We start from the raw sequence: 17,958 nt of genomic DNA on the forward strand, positions 1-17,958 counted from the left end.
CAGCGGCGGCGGGGGACGTGTGCGGGGACCCGGCGCACGCGCGCGGGGAGCGGAGCGGGGCTGGGTGGGGGCGGGAACGGTGGGGGGCCGCGGAGTCGGTGCGGGAAGCCGGGGGCGGGGCCTTGGTGGAGGCAGGCGGGGCACCCCCCCCGCACCCGGTGACCCCTGTGTTGGGTCCCGCGGCTCTTCGCGGACCTGTAGCCTTTGCGGGGCGGCTCCGGCAGAGAGGGGTCCTGTTTGGAGGAGACGCCTCTCAGATCCCTTAGTTCCGGGCCTCGGAAGGGGGACGCAATTTCAGCCCCTTTTGCGGGTCCTGGACTCAGCAGCCCGAATGCCTCTACTACTCCCTCCGTCTTATCCTTAACTGCTTTCCTCCTTCAACTCAGCCATTCCCTTGCTGTCTTTGAAATGGACACCTTTGTTTAGAGAAAAGAAAAGCATGGAGTGCGGTAGGTGGTGGGGAGGGCCATCCGAGAAACGTCTGATGACTTGGAGCCCTTGCACGCACAGGACTGGCAGGCCTGGGGCCATGCCTACCTGCTTCTCAGCCCTTCACTCGGGCCCGCCCGTTAGCAGTCCCTCCATTTCTTCTTCCCCACAGCCTGACCCTTCCTCTTGCACACGCCTGGAGGGAGAGGGCCTTCGCAAAGCAGCAGTAGATTGAGGGCTGGGTCTCACAGGTGTAAAGACATACGTGCCTGATAGAGGCAGGCCATGTTGGACTACCTGTTCACATCCCTTACTTGTGCCTCTGACCCCAGCCTGGAAGAGCTGACCGAGCCCCTGGCTGGAGAAGATTCCCTCATTGAATTGCTGCAGGCTTTATCTCCTTAATCTCCGGGCTTTGGGGCTTTGACACCGGGGTGTTTAGTTAGCAGGTTGGGGGAGGCTTCCTGAAGGACCTTTCTTTCCTCCCAGACTCCTGGTTTAGAGGACAGGAATCAGGAAGAATAGGTGTGAGTGGCTTCTCAACAGTTTCCCAGAGAGCAGAACTTGAGAAACCTGCTGCCAAATGCCCTGCTCCGCTCTTTGAGGAAGCTCTCACTGAGAGCTGTGCACTGGTCCCTATGGCTGGTGTCAGGGACATGGAGTAGCTACACTACCTAGATCAGCCAAGGGGGGAGAAGGCCCCTGCTGCTGGGCCCAGGCAGAACCCCAGGCTTTCCACAATGGCCACTGCTGACAGACACTCCCTCTGTCCAGTGGTTTCCCGTGCTCTCCTGCAGCTCATGTTCCCTCATGGCCTGGGCATAAGGCCCATGTTACACATACCCTTCAAGAGCACTCCGTCAGGTACCTCTTCTCCAAACCTTGTCACTCAGCTTCCAATCATATAAGTCGGGTCCTGACCAGTCAGCCAACTCATTTTCCACTTTCCAGGAGTTCATGGACACATTTATCACAGGTCATTTCTCCCTCTACAAAGTGGACAACCTACAGCACTGCTCACTGGAAAGACTTCGTCTCACCAGTGTCCCTGAGGACACCCTGAGTGGTCTGTGGCATGGCAACAGCCTGGTTTTCCTAATCCCTAAGTGAACTAAGCGATGGAAGACCCATGTCTGAGTGTTCTCTACCAGTCATCTACAGGGAGGCCCTGCCCATCAGTCTCTAAATGTGAGCTGAGGGGAAGTGCCACAATGTGGGGGGTTGGACTAGCTTTTCACACCCTTACTTGTGCCTCTGTCCCAGTAGTCAAGTGCCCCCCTGAGTTCAATTGCCAGCACCTTCCAAAAACTAAATAAAATAAAATAAATTGCCCAGACTGTCCTTGAATTTGTAATCCTGCCTCAGCCTCCCTAGTGACTGAGATTACAGGTGAGTTGCTAGGATTACAGGCATGCATAACAGTGCCCAGCTAGTACATGGATTTTTTTTTAAATTTGAAGTTGTAGATGGACACAATACCCTTATTTTATTTATTTATGTGCTGCTGAGGATCAAACCCAGTGCCCCACACATGCAAGACAAGTGCTGTACCACTGAGCCACAACCTCAGCCAAGTACATTGATTTTTGACCAGTGTAAGGATTCAACTTGATATGACTAAAACCATCTTAAATTGTAACAATCATGATTACTCCAGAGTAACCCTAGTCAGTTTTTCCTGCATAGTTTCCCAGCAAACTATAAATAAACCATTAGCGTGATATATGGAGATTTACCACTGACCTTGGTGGCAGGAATGTATCTAACTCTTTGATACTAGCTTAAGATAAACCATGTACATTCTGGCTTGGATGAAATCACTCTGTCCTAATCAATATATACACCTCTTCTTCCCACCCAAATTTTGGGAATCCATTTAGTCTTGCTGCTGCCCAAGGTAATGCTTCTGTAAGTCCTCAACAAATTGCATACTGTGCAATCTTTGATCTGTCTCACAGCACCTTGGGGGTATAGTCCTCATACCATGGGGCCACATTTTCTGGGACAAGCAAGGCGCAAAGGCAATTCAATGAAGAAAGGATTGTTTTCTCAGCAAATGGTGCTAGAACAACTGGACATTCACATGAAAAAACAAAAAGAGTCTAGACCCAGACTACTATGATTTGCATGCACATGTCTCTCCAAAACTGTGTTGAAACCTAATTACCAAGGCAAGTGGGAGTAGGAGGTGGGACCTTTGGGAGGTGATTACACCCTCGTGAGTGGGATCAGTGCTCTTATAGAAAGAGACTCCAGGAGACTGATTCCTAAAGAGGAAGGGGTGGTGAGGAGGGTGGGAGAGGAGTGGGGGGAGAAAAAGAGGCTCCAGACTTGCGTGTCACTCAGTAGTAGGTGCATGCTTCACGTGGGCACCAAAAAAGTGCTCTAGAATGCTGCCTTGTTCTTCTGCCTTTTCCACCATGAGAGGACACCATCAGTGGAGCACGACCTCAACAGACAATCTGCTGGTACCCATGACCTTGAACTTTCCAGCCCCCAGAACTGTGAGAAACAGGTTGCTATTGTTTATAAATTGCCCATTAAAGTATTTTGCTTAAACATACTGAGATACAGACCTTATACCCTTCACAAACATTAACTCACAGGCCTCAAAGTAAAGCACAAAACTATAAAATCTTGGAAAATAACACAGGGGGAATCTAAGTGACCTTCGATTTGGCAATGACTTCTCATAATAAAAAAAACTGACAGCATGATCCATGAAAAACAGAGCAATGAGCCCAAAGTTGATGACCGAGTAAAGAAGGGGAAGCCCAATCCCTGTAGGGTCCAGACTCCCCAGAGAAGGAAATTGGACAGTTTCTGGGTGGTGGTCTGGCCTCAGCTTTCCTGAGAGTTCCCTTCAAGGGAAGCTAGTGGACAAGGTCACCAACTATTCCTGGGAAACAGAGGTTCCCCAGTCCCGTATCTGACAGAGCTGGGGTGGGCACTAGGACTAGGGACTGCAAATCCAGTGGAAATAACAAAGAACTGGCTGTTCTGTGTATTGTGCTCCTAAGTAAACCATGGCTTCTTCTCAAAGGTCAGAGCAAGATCCTTCTAAGGGGTGCCATGCTATTCTTATTCCAAGCTTCAGGGCATGGAGAATCGGAATTTCATCAGCACTGAATCAAGAGGAGACATATCAGGTAAAAATCAGGGCATTCTGGCTCCACCAGCAGTGGGGATCATGGAGGTGACATGATATGTCGTGACATTGCCATATCTCTCTTTCTTTTTCCTTTTACTTTTTGTGGTATTTGGGATTGAACCCAGGAGCACTGGACAACTGTGCTACATCCCCAAGACCTTTTAATTTTTTTATTTTGAAAAGAGGATCTTGCTAAGTTGCTCAGGCTGGCCTCCAATTTGTGATTCTCCTGCCTCAGCCTCCTCAGTACCTGGGATTACAATCATGAGCTACTGTGCCTGGTCATGTCTATCTCTTTTGTTTTATTTTTATTTTTGGAACCAGAGATTGAACCTAGGGACCCTTAACCACTGAGCCACATCCCCAGTCCTTTTTATTTTCTATTTTGACACAGGGTCTGGCTAAGTTGCTTAGGGCCTCACTAATTTGCTGAGGCTGGCCTTCAATTTGTGATAACCCTGCCTGGGCCTCCCAGGTGGCTGGGATCGAGGCATGCTCTGCTACTCCTGGCATGGCCATGTCTATCTCTTGAGCACACTGCTCTGCTCCAGTGTGGCCATGCAGGGATGTCCCTGTACCATCCTCCTTATTGCTGGGCTGGGTCAGCTGACTGTCCCTGATGTGGTATTTGGGATTGAACCCAGGAGCAGTGGACAACTGTGCTACATCCCCAAGGCCTCTCCTAGGATTTTGTAGGCCATCCCCCACACTCTCCTAGGATTTTGTATTTGCTAGGATTTTCTGATTGCAGAAACTGACTCTGAAACTGACTCTGATTGTAACAAGAAAAGGAATTTACTTGTCATCATGCTGGGGAGATCACCAAACTGATGAATGTCTGATCAAGCAAGACTGGGGATATCACTCAGTGATAGAAAGCCCCTGGGCTCAATCTGCAGCACAAAAGATGGGGGAGGAGGAAGGGAGGAAGGGAAGGAAAGGTGGCATTTACAGATGGAGACCACACAGAGGACAGATTCACTAGATTCACTTTAGGAGGTAACTTCTCTCCAGTCCACTATGGGTAGCTAGACAAAGATTTTTTGTTATTGAGGAAGGTTTAATTGGCTGTTGTAATAATATAACTATTAATTTGGGCTAATGCAATAAAGAGTGGCCAGTGAGGTGAATTATCTTTAAGACTAAAACCAGATATAGCTGGGCACACACACATAATCCCAGCTGCTCAGGAGGATTTCAAGTTTGAGGTCAACCTGGGCAATTTAGCAAGACCATGTCTCAAAACAAAAAATAAAAAGGACTAGAAATGTAACTCAGTGGTAGAACACCCCTGGATTCAGTCCCTAGTATGGGGGCGAATGTGTTAGCCAGCTTTTCATGGCTGTGACCAAAAGACCCAACAAGAACAATTTAGAGGGCCAGGCATGGTGGTGCATGCCTGTAACCCCAGCAGCTCAGGAGGCTGAGGCAGGAGGATCACGGGTTCAAGTCAAGCCTCAGCAACTTAGTGAGGCACTAAGCAACTCAGTGAGACCCTGTCTCTAGATAAAATACAAAATGGGGCTGGGAATGTGGCTCAGTGGTTAAGTGCCACCAAATTCAATCCCTGGTACTGCCCCCACCCCCCCGCAAAAAAAAAAAAGAAGAAGAAGAAGAAAAAGAAAAGTTTGTTTTAAGTTCATAGTTTCAGAGGTTTCAGCCCATGGTCAGCCAACTCCATGCTCTGGGTCCATGGTGAGGCAGAGCACTATGCTGGAAGAGTAGGGCCAAGGCAATCTGCTCAGCTCCTTGCAGCCCAGAGGGAGAGGTAAGAGAGTGGGAGAGGAAGAGGAACCAGGGACAAGATATAGTACAAGGTCATTCCCCCAGTGACCTACCTCTCTACAGTTACCACCCAGTTGTCCATTCAAATTATTAACCCACCAAATGAATTAATCCACTGATGAGGTTACAGCTCTCATAATCTAGTCATTTCACTTCTGAACATTCCTGCCTTGCCTAACAGGAGCTTTTGGGGGGATATCTCGTAACCAAACCATAAAGGGGAATAGAGCCAGGAATGCTTAACTTTGGAAGTTCAGTCTGTAAGGGATCCCACGGAAACCACGCCGGACACAGGAAATCACATAAGGGAGTTTATTAAGCAAACAGAGTGTCTCCCTGCAGAGTAAGAGAGAAAATGAGAGGAAAAGAAAGGGAACGAGAAAGGGCACGCAAGAAAGAGTGTGAAAGCAAGGACGATAGAGAAAGTGAGGAGGAAAGAGAGAAAGATGAGGAAAGATGGTGGGGTAGCTACAGTAAAGCAATTGAATTCCGCTGGGCTAAGAAGGATACTTGCAAGCTGACAGATGAACCAATAGCTAGCCAGGATGTTCACAGACTGACAAGTAGTTGGGAGGCAGGAAAATGCCTGCACCGGAAAGGTCAGGGGAGCAGCTTTGTGCATTACACAGTCTATACTCTTGAATCATAGTTAGACTTCCCTACTAGATAATGTCCATCCATGTGTAAGTTAACATTTTCTTTCCTATCAGAGTTAAACCTGTAATGCAACACAAATGTGTACTGTAACTGAAATTTCACTGTGTATAATGGAGCCATCTTAAGTTAGGAAACCATGTGGTCAGAATGGAGCCATTTTTAAGTTCCCTAAAAGGTATCCAATCACAATGTAGCCCTTTTCCATGCCCTCCCCAATTTTAAATTAGTGAATTACGTAGATTATACCTCAAACTCTTCCTATCAGAGCAAGGGACAGGGCTTCGTTAGGGATAAAAGCAGGTGGACAGCCAACCAGGTGTGTTTGCTCGCTGATTCCCTGCGGGGGCACACCCTTCTGCAGAAGAGTGGGGTTTGGGCCTTGCCTACCCACTTCCCATTTTCTTTTTCTTTCTTTTTTTCTTTTTTCTTTTCTTTCTTTTTTTTTTTTTTTTTTTTTTTTTTTTTTTTGGTACCAGGAATTGAATCCAGGGGCACTTAACCATCCCCAGTCCTTTTATACACACACACACACACACACACACACACACACACACACATTCATACATGTAGTTTTGTTTTTAGAAACAGGGCCTCACTAAATTGCTAAGGCTGGCTTTGAACTCACAATCCTCCTGCCTTGGCCTCCCAACACACTGGGATTACAGGTGTGCACCTGGCTTGCCTACCCACTCTCGAACACATGTTTGATTGACTGCAGCACCTCAGTATTTCTCCCATGTACTTCACATGGAGTTCACTATGTAGTTCACATTATTTACAAAGATGAGTAATTACAATGGGCTTAGATGATCATGTCAATATAATGTTAACTCGTATATTGATGAACATTCAAGATAATTTTTGGACCTTAAGAGGAAGACTTTTTTTTTTTTTTGGTACTGGAGATTGAATCCAGGGGTGCTCTACCACTGAGCTACATCCCTGGCCCTTTTCAAAATTCTTAGATAGGGTCCTGGCCTAGAACTTGCCATCCTCCTTCTTCAGCCTCCCCAGTAGCTGGGATTATAGGTACTCACCACCACACCCAGCATGAGAAAAACTGGTAATTAAGATTTTAAATTATAAGACTCCAGAGTTAAGCTACCCCTTGGGCTTGGATGGGGAAAGACTTTGTAAGGAACTATGAAATAATACTCATATAGTTAACCATTTGAAAGCTCAGGCAATAAAGATGTCACAGCAGATAGTAATATTAATGTATGCCGAGGGAAAATGTTTGCACATTGCTTACCAAGAATCTGACTTAACCCTTCACTGTAGGTAAGTTACATTTAAAGGTTGTTCCCCCAAGGCAAAAATTTTACTAAATTTAAAAATTCATCTTATTGTAATTCTGATCATTGTTATGCTTTGTATTTTACTCTGGATTTGCTGGATATTTAGGCATCCACATCCACAACTTGTCTGGAAAAAAAAGGTCAAAAACAACAATGAGATTATGAAATTTTGGGAAGTTACTACTCCATAGAAGCACAGGGGGGATGTCATAAAGGCAAATACACATTAAAAACCAGAGACTTAATTTTGACAGAATTAAGAGAGTGGCCAACACTCTCCTCTTCCTTTTTCTTTTGGAATTCCTCTCTCTGTCCTTGTCAAGTCTATGTAAATCTTTTTAATGGCCAAAGCAGCTCACGACTCAGGAATGTTTCCACTCCTCTGGGATCTGCAAACCAGCTCTTTGAAATGCAATAAGGAACCATCCAGAAAAATAAGGCGCCTGAGCTCCCAGTTTCCTGGTAGGGGCTGGGCCTTGCTTCAGCTGCTACCTGACTCCAAATTGCCAAATGTGCCAAACGTACCACATGTGACTGGTGAGAGTGTGGAGGAGCGTCTTCTGCCTGCGATCCCTCTGACGGCACCACTTTCTGGCTTGATGCCTGCTCAATAATAAGACTGTTTTCTTTCTCTTCTATTTTTTCTCTTCTGTTGTAGTGGAGAGGTTTTCTGGGTTGGGGAGGCATTCTGTTGTTAATTATATTTGCCAAGCATACTTCATAGCAATGGGGAAAGGACAATTTTTCAATACATGAAGCTGTGTCAATTGATTATCTATATGGAGAAAAGACTCTTTTATGTAGAAATTTGGTTAAATATACACAAAGTGAAAACACAAATCATAGAGGTACAAGGTTTTTGGCAGGGGGGAGTGTTGGGGGCAACCCAGGGCCTGGAATACACTAAACTAGTTCTACCACAGAGCTACACCCCAGCCCTCATACAAGTGCAGCTTGATAATTGTCACAAAGTGAACATGCCAAGGCAACCAAGAAACAGAAATCAAAAAAACAGAAGTCCAGGTGCATGTGCCAATGCTCTGTGCAGCTGCAGCAAAGATGGCTGGAGAGGGGGAAATTGAAGATGGTCCTAAAAGCCGCTAGAGAAGGGGGATGCCAGGAAAAGGAGGAAGGTTAAGATTGAGCGAGTGACAGAATTGGCAATACCCTTGCCCCACCCACACAGGAATCTTGTTCTCGTTTGTGAGCCACCTCTGAGGGTTGTCAGTGGCTCCCTTACAATTTAGAAGGGCAAGTTCCAATATGCAAAAGCGCTCAGAAGGACTTGCATCTGAATGGGCAAAGGAAACAAGTACTTCGGTCAGCTTCCTGACATTGTTTAAAAACAAGACCCAACAAGGACCGAGTAATAAGACCCTCCTGATTCTTCCTGAGTACCTTCAACCTGGAAGACCCTTGTTTTAAGAAACAAAAATCCTGACACCTGTCAGACATTGCAGAACAATCAGCTGCAGGTGTATTGTAACCCTTAAAGGAAAAGGGTACCAGGAGGGTCTTCATGGTCTTGGGGTTGAGAAAGATTTCTTAAATAGGACACAAAAATGCTCACTATAAGAAAAGTGTGGCTGAATTAGTCTTTTCTGAGCTCTGCCAGCCCCTGTCTGATTTGCTACTTTTTTGTGTCTTCAAGGCACCTTCCCCACCCCCACTCCTGTCCCAGTGTGGCTTCTGCTCAGTCTCCATTCACTTTACCCCAGACGTTGAAGCTCCCGATTTATGCAAGGCATGCATGATTAGCACTTCAGAGTGAGTCCCTCACCTACACGAAGTGGACTTTGCTTCTGGTGTTTTTCTGAGAGTTGCTGTCCCTCGGCTATTCAGCTATGCTTTTTGAATTTCAATTGCACGGATCTCCTACCCTGCTTCTGTTCCGCCTCTTCCTGGGGTTTCCCAGGTCCTATTGCCCTTGTTGCATGCAAAAGCTAATCCCTAGACACAGCGGAGGGACACAGGTGTTATCTGGAGGAGGCAGTTTGTGGCTGCTTTCTGTTTACTCCCAGGGTGCGTGCTCTGTGCCCAGTGGAACTTGCAACGTGCAGAAGAGGGAAAGGGCCATCCAAGCTTCACCTTTACGTGTTCTCCACAAATGTACATTCAAGAAATGCTTGGTGGCTAACATAGTAACAAGGACTTAGACTCTTCACTTTTGCCTGTAAACTTCCAAAGGGTGGCTAAAAGAATGATGGAGGGCTTGACATCTCTGCTCCATTTTGCATCCCTCTTCTTCGCTCCCAGTCATCTTGGATTCCAGGAACAAGATCTGATCCAATAAACATCTTGTGATGAGTGGAAGCTACCCTGCCAGGCGACAGCAACTTTCTTTCCGGGGACGAATCCCTGCCTGACCAAGTCTGAGATAACGATGGACTGACCACGCCTGTCAAGACCGCCTGCTTTGGCAGCTGTACAATCTCCCTCTTGCCATGTGGGCCCCCACCATTGCTCCCATTCCCCTTTCTACAAAACCTCAAAGTCATTCATTGTCAGTCCCTGGAAGACAGGGCTAAGGACATGGAGCCCTTTGTCCTCCCAGTGTAGCTACTGTGATTCAAGTGCCTTTCGTGTTTTTCACCATTGCCTTTTCTGTTTGGTTTCGGGGGTGAGTGACTGGACTTGAATTTTTGGATCCCCAGAGTCAGGACTCTAGCTTAGGACCCATGTAGCAGTATCACACTTAACCTGCTAATATGTCCACACACGTTTCTCCCCACTTCGACTGCTGAGTAATGAATTCTGTGGAAAGACCTCCTAATGTTGAATCACCCTCGTATTTCTGGAAGTGACCCTTCTTGGTCTGAGGTCATATTTCACCCTTTTGCTACTTTGCTGGAGCCCATTCGCTTATCTCTTATTTAGAATATTTGCATTTCTCTTCAAAAGTGAGAGCTGTCAACAGGTTTCCTTTTGTACTTTGTTTTTGCAGCGCTGGGGATTAAATGGACTTGGCAAGTAGCTGGATGAATTTGTTTTTAGGTGTAGGTGGACACAATACCTTTATTTTATTTTTATGTGGTGCTGAGGATGGAACTCAGGGCCTCACATGTGCTAGGCAAGTGCTCTGCCGCTCAGCCCCAACCCCAGCCCCTCCAAGTCCTTTTTTTATTTTGAGACAGGATTTCCCTAAGTTGCTGAGGCTAACCTGGAACTTGTGTGAGAAATAGAAAGTTTGGTGGTTTATTTTCAGAATATAGTATTCAGCCCTGATTGGATCCAATTGTGGCCATTGTAGTTACAGTGCTTCCCTTTGTCCACCCCAATTTTAAAATCAGCTAACCATGTGGATGGCAGCCCTGAGCTCCTCCGTCAGGCCTAAGGGGCAGGACCCAGAGGACGGCCCGCCCAGGTGTGCTTGCTGTCAGGGTTGGCCGTACACCCTCTGGCAGAAGTAAAACTCGCCCTGTCATCCCACTTCTAAGCCTGTGTTTGATTTCTTGCAGCGCCTCTGTATTTCTAACAATGTTGATGCCCAGCACGGGGCTCCATATGTCACCCACGGGTCGTGGGGACATATAAGGGAGGAAGTTGTGATCCCTGAGATGGGCAATGGATCCAAAATTGAAAGTGGACTGACTACATGGGCAAGGGCCCAAGCAAGTCCCATGGCGACCAGGTAACTCTGGACACAAACCAAGGCTGGAAAATCTACTCTTGAACTCAAGAGAACAGTACTTCCTTGATAGTCAGGACATCCGGAGGTTGTGTGAGTGTGACTGAGACTATTCAAAAACATGAGACCATGCCCAGGAGAGCAGGACTGGGGGGCCCTGGGTGTACAAGCAACCTTCAACGAGGGAGGGTTGAGCACACGGGGGGCGGGCATTTAATTACAGGAACCTGCAAGAAAAAAATGGGGAAAAATTTCAAGATGTAGGGACAGGGAAAAACAATGGAAAGATCCCATGTGTACAAGTCTTCTTTTCCTCTGGAGACTCCTAATCAGGAACAGTAAAGGGTGGTGATGGTGGGAGTAAACCTAACCCCATGGAGGACGAGTGGGTACCTGAAACTTTGATTTTAGCATCCACATGACTGACAGACTATTCCTAATGTTCCAAACCACACAGGCTCTTTTCATCAGGCTGGATCATATGTAAAAACCTGTGACAGCCTCTATTTTAATCTGTGTATTGTATGCCATATCTATATACGTGCTTGTGTCTCTATCATGTACATGGTATCAAAATTGGTTGATAGATAAATGAATACTCATAAATTTAATGAATGGATCCAAATGCCTTTCAGTTCACATGACTTAAAGAAAACTTTAACAAAAGGCTCAGTCTAAATGGGTTAGAATAAGGATGCCTTTGAAACTACTAACCCACATGTTTTTCTAGGTGGCCAACCAATCAGAGTGTTGGCTTTTATAAAATGTTTAAAATACCATGTCCAAGTTGGGCACAGTGGTGCACACCTGTAATCCCAGCGGTTTGGGAGGCTGAGGCTGGAGGATCAAAAGCTCAATGTCTGCCTCAGTGACTTAACGAGGCCCTAAGCTACTGAGCAAAACCCTGTCTCTAAATTAAAAAAAAAAAATTTAGAAAGGGAATGGAAATATGATATGTGTAATGTACAAAGCTTCTCCCCTGCCCTTTCAGGTGCAGCCATTTTCCCCCCTCCCAACCACTTGTCAATCTGTGAACATCCTGGCTAGCTATTGGTTCATCAGTCAGCTTGCAAGTATCCTTCTCCCATATTGGTCCCCTGTTAGCCCGGCGGAATTCAACTGCTTACTGTAGTTTCCCTGCCATCTTTCCCATCCTTCTGTCTGTCCTCCTCACTTTTCTCTATCCTCCTGGCTTTCCACTCTCTCTAGTGCGCGCCCTTTCTCTTCCCGTTTCTTTTCCTCTCATTTTCTCTCTTACCCTGCAGGGAGACACTGTTTGCTTAATAAATTCCCTTATGTGATTTCCCGTGTCCGGCGTGGTTTCCGGGATTCCTTACAATGTGGCTCAGTGATTAAGCGTCCCTGGGTTCAATTCCTGCTACAAAACAAAAACAAAAACAAAAACAAAACAACGTCCATTGCTTCTAAGCATTTTTCTTTGGCAGGGATAACTGACTTAAAGTGTTAACTAGATTTGTGTCTAGTTAGTTTTCATGAGTAACCTAAGTTAGAAATGGGTAAATTAGTTTTAGCATAAATGGGATTGATCTTCATAAATGTGTTTGTTAGAGGAGACGTCTGATTAATTTGCAAAGTTAAAATACTAAAATATTTACTAAGTATATATTCAAGCATTCTTGGCTTTTTAAATTCTATAAGGTAACATATATTTGGGTCTACTAAATATGTTTTTATAAATTCATAAATTAAAAAGAGTTTAAGATGACTCATTTCTGGGTCTTGACCTAAAAGCAAGGTTAAGGAAGAGTTAAAATTCTAATAGGTGGAATTTTACATGTGTACAAAAAGTTTCAACTGTGATTTGTTTTTCAGGGCTGAGGACTGAACTCCTCGGGCCTTGCACGTGCTAGGCAAGTGCTCGGCCACTGAGTTAAACCTCCATCCCTTCAGCTGGGTTTTGACCAAAGTTCTGTAATAAGAGTAAAGCATTTCATCTTATTAAAAAGGAATGAGAGGAGAGGGAACGCCTGTGATGCCAGGAAGAACCTAACAGATGTTGTGGATTCTGGATAAATGCATGATTAGAGACCACGCCGAAGAGATATTTAAAGAGAAGGGTTGGAGCCAATGGTTGGAATCGTGTGGCCCAGGCATTGGTGGGGGTGCCAAGGCTTGGCCCATGATTTTCTAACTGACTATACCCTGAGAGTCCTTGAATCTGAATTTTTCTGTAATTTCCATTTGGCTCCATCCCACTTCCATCCCCACCCCCACTCTGGGACAAAGGAGTTGACTGAAATGTCTAACCTCAAGTGGTGGCCTTTACATTTGAAAAAAAACTGGATTAACTCTCCTATCTTATTCAGGGGGGTGGAGGCTGCTGGTTACAAAGGACATGGCAGTAGGTTTCAGCACTGTTAGGTTATGAGCTGGGGACAGGAACAGTCTCCCCTTAATATCTGACAGAACACCCCATTTGGCCAGGGAATATCCATCACTGGGACATAAATTCTTGCTATGACAGAATCCCATCAAACTAAATGCATGGGGACACTGGCAGGATAAACAACTGCACCCAGAAAAGAACAAAACTAAAAAACAAAAGCCAACCTGTGTTTTGTTGGCAGCCTCTGGAAAGGGATCTTGAAGGAAGCATAAAGAAAAGGACAGAAAAGGCCTCCTCCATTGAATATCAATATACCTATTGTAAGAAAAAGACCCAAAAGGAGCCTCTGGGAACAATTGACCCTGGGGAACTTAAAGTTGATGGCATTGGGATAAAGATAAGGGAGACAGGTCAGACTCAATAACATCCTGTGCTCCAACCCCTTGAATGAAACCTGGGAGAAAAAGATTAAGGCACAGTTTTTGTTTGTGCTGAATTGTCCAACCCTATCCTGGGATGAAATTTGTTGTGTAAATTAAAGGAACAGATGATATTTATAAGGATCATTTCAGAATATAAATTAAAAAACGGTCTGAAACTAGAAAAGATAAAAGAAAGTTACAGGTATGGAAACATATTTTAGAATGGAAAATGAAAAGGTATTTCTAACAAGTTGAATCCTCCTGCCTCATTCATTCATTTGTTTATTTATTGCAGTACTAGGGATATGACCCAGGGCCTCAGACTTGCTAGGCAAGTGCTATAGCACTGAATGACCTCCCTATCCCAGCACTCTTAATTTCCAAGTAGTATGAAGATACTTTTATCATCTTTTTATTTTGTGTATCTAAATCTCACATTTATTCTGATTATAATCAGAGAACATGCCTTACAAAGCTGATGATACATTCAAGACTTCTTTTCCGAGACTTTTTGTTTTGTTTTCTTGTTATTATTATTTTTTTCTTCCTTATGGTGCTGGGGATTGAACCCAGGGCCTTGTGCATGTGAGGCAAGCACTCTACCAACTGAGCTACATCCCCAGCCCTTGTTATTGTTTTGCATTAGAGGATTGGACAGAGGATGCAAACCAGAGTCCGAGGATCAGATCCCCAGCATTGCAAAAAACAACAATGAAAGATTTTCTTTCTGACCAAAGAAAATTGCAGATATTAACACAAGTAGCCCTGCCCAGAATTTCTAGGCAGCTCGGAGGCTGCTTCTTCCTGATCGACCTTTCTCCTGCGTTTGGCATCACGCAGGACCGGAAGGGCAGCCCCTGCTCTCCACGCTCTGCAGGGCAGAAGCTCCTCCTTGCAGCTGGACTGGCCCCACTCTGGCCCTTGGATCGCATCTCTCCATCCCGCCTGGGACTGCTGCTGCTTGGGCTCATTCACCCAGGCTAGCTCTTCTCTTCAAATCAAGCCTGAAATTTCAAGAAGGGAAAAACTCATCGATGACATTTATTGTTCATATATTAGGATTTTAAAAGAGTGAATTTCGTAAGAATATAGAAACTGCATATATATAGTTTAAGGAATAAAAACAAACTATCAACTAATGACAATAAATGTGAAACTGTTGGACTCAGTGGCTCAAGCCTTAGCAATTGAGTGATGCCTTAAGCAACTTAGCAAGACCCTGTCTCCAAACTAAATAAATAAATAAAACAGACAAAATGGAAATATTCCCACGCAATTATTTTTGGCGGGGAGGTACTGGGGGTTGAGCTTAGGTTTGCCCTACCACTGAACCATATCCCCTACCCTTTTTTAAATTTTTTATTTTAAGAGGCTGGCCTCGTACTTGTGATCCTCCTGCCTCAGCCTCTCTAGTTGCTGGGATTACAGAATTACACCTTGGCACCTGGATCCCATGGAATTTTTGTTGCTGTTGTTTTGAGGTGCTAGGGGAACTATGCTGCCAGCCTCCCTGAGAAAATTATTTATTAAAACTGACAACACTTTTTTTTCTTTTTTTGCAATAGTGGGGATTGAACCCAGGGCCTCATGCATGCTAGGCAAGGTCTCTACCAGTGAGCTATATCCCTGCCCAAAACTGATATAAAAAAGAAAGTCCTAATAGTCCTGGAACTATGAATCAGGTTGAAGCAGTCATTTAAAATATCAGGCCTATACGATTTTTTTTTTTTTTTTTTTTTTTTTTTTTTTGCGGTACTGGGGATCGAACTCAGGGCCTTGTGCTTGCAAGGCAAGCACTCTACCAGCTGAGCTATCTCCCCAGCCCCCTATACGATTTTATAGACAAACTCTAGCAACTCTACCCACTTCCAAAGAATTGAAAAGGACTATTATCCTATTTATTCTAGAAGGCTAACAAAACCATAATATTAACTAGACAAAGACAGAACAAGAAAGGAAAATTGTAGGCCCATTTCAATCTTAAATACAGAGACAAAAGTCTTGAATAAAAATTGTAACAAACCAAATCCAAATGTGTATAAAGGAAAATAACCAATAATGACCAAGTTTAGTAAATGTCAGTAATGCAAGAGTGACTTAATACTGGAATATCTATAAATGTCTTTTGACGCAGAAATAGATTAAAGAGTGACACAATGGTCATCTCATTGTGCGCAGAAAAAGCATTTGATAAAACTGCAACACATATTCATAATAAAAACACTCAATAAGTCAGGAATAAAAGGAACTTCCTGGACTTGATACATTTATAGGGAAATGTTACAATCAAGAACAAGAGCCAGGTGCAGTAGCGCACGCCTGTGATCCCAGGGACTTGGGAGGCTGAGGTAGAAGGATCATGAGTTCAAAGCCAGCCTCAGCAACTTAGCAAGACCCTGTCTCTAAATAAAAAAGGGGTGGGGATGTGGCTCAGTGGTTAAGCACCCTTGGATTCAACCCTCAGTACAAAACAAAACAGGTAAGCAGGCTCAATCTCATCGCCTCTAGTCAGCACTGTCCTGGAAGCAACAATCAGGGCAAGTGTGGCCAGGTGTGGTGTGGTGGCATGTATGTGCCTGGAATCCCAACCACTGGAAAAGCTGAAGAAGGAGGATGGCAAGTTTGAAACCAGTCTGGGCAATTTAGTGAGACCCCGTCTCAAAACAAAAAATAAAAAGGGCTAGGGGTGTGTGAGAAATAAGTTCGTCTGCACAAACTCATGAGATGCAATGGAACTGAGCTTTCGTGGCGGCCTTGCAAGATCTCGTGTCTGGGGTCAGGCACACCCAGAGCAGTTACAATCAGTATTTTATCCCCTAGTGTGCAAGATCCCTCCCCAGGTTCCTCATGGCGCGAGTACTACGGGGCGCACAATCTTCTGGAGTTCACCAAGGTTTTACTGTCTCCTATTTGGTTATTTAAAGAAAGTCACATTCAGTTGTCTCCACGTCCCTTTGTTCTCTTGTGGTTGGACGGCCTTCTTGGGGTGAGTGTATTATGGCATGTACAGTTTTACTTCTTGACCTAAGTTTTAGGCCCACCGCTTCCCCCACGTCCTGTTTGTCTAGGGGCTACTCAGGTGCATGGACCTCAAATCTGCCATTTCTGGGGTTATTGTGTGAGTTCACTGCTGGGAACCATTCAAATTCTGTTCTGTTTCCCCTCTGAGTGTTTTTCTTACAGCCTCACTAATTTTACATTGAAGGCTAAATACCATATTCTGAAAATGGACCGCTGGATTTTCCACTTCTCACAGGATGTAGCTCAGTGGGAGAACACCCTTGGGTTCAATCCCCAGAACCTAAAAAAAAAAAAAAAAAATCAGATTTTACTATCAAGCATATTATGTGTTGTTGTTTTGTTTGTTTTGGTAATGGGGATTGAACCAGGAGTGCTCTACCACTGAACCACGTGCACAGTCCTTTTTATTTTTTATTTTGTTTATTTTTGTTACTATGGATTGAATTCAGGGATGTTCTCCAACTGAGATATCCTCCCAGCCCATTTTGTAAAAAATTTTGAGACAGGGTCTTGCTAAGTTGCTGAAGCTGGCCTTGAAATTGTGATCCTCCTGCCTCAACCTCCCAAGTTGCTGGTGTTATAGGTGTGTGCTACCATGCCTGCTATAATACATGTTTCTTTTAGTTCCCTTTTCAATTCACTTTCCTATTTTCTTTTGAGAATCTTGACTCTTTTTCCTTGCAGGGCTGGGGATGGAACCCAGGCCCTTGGGAATGCCTGGCAAGTACTCTGCCACTGAGATTATACCCCAACCCAAGAGCATCTTACTCTAGAAGCCTCTAGAAACCTCTGCCTTGTTTGAGCTCTGGAGTGAGTTGTGACATGTGAGCAGGGTGCTGGAAAATTTCTCCATTAGATAATTTAGTTTCCATGGAGTTCAGTGATTTTTCCAAAGTTGTCCTCTGCTATGACAGACACCAAACGCAAAGCTGTCAGTAGCATGTATATTCATGTTAAATCTGGAAGCAAGAGTTATAGCTCTAGTCACTGTTGTTAACCCAACTGCTTGGGCAGACTCAACTCCAGATGAATGCAAGCTTTCAGTGATTTATGATAAGTGTGCACAGCACGGGGAATCTGAGGTGGGCTGCCTTCATCTAAGCATACCACCATAGGTAAACAGAATCAAATATGCAATGTGGCCTGTGGGAAGCCGTCCTTATTTAGCAGAATCAGACTAGGTTAAGCCATGGAATGCAGAGGCCTGGCTTCTAGGAACG

This window comes from Sciurus carolinensis, chromosome X (assembly GCF_902686445.1).
Source record: "Sciurus carolinensis chromosome X, mSciCar1.2, whole genome shotgun sequence".
Lineage (NCBI taxonomy): Eukaryota > Metazoa > Chordata > Mammalia > Rodentia > Sciuridae > Sciurus > Sciurus carolinensis.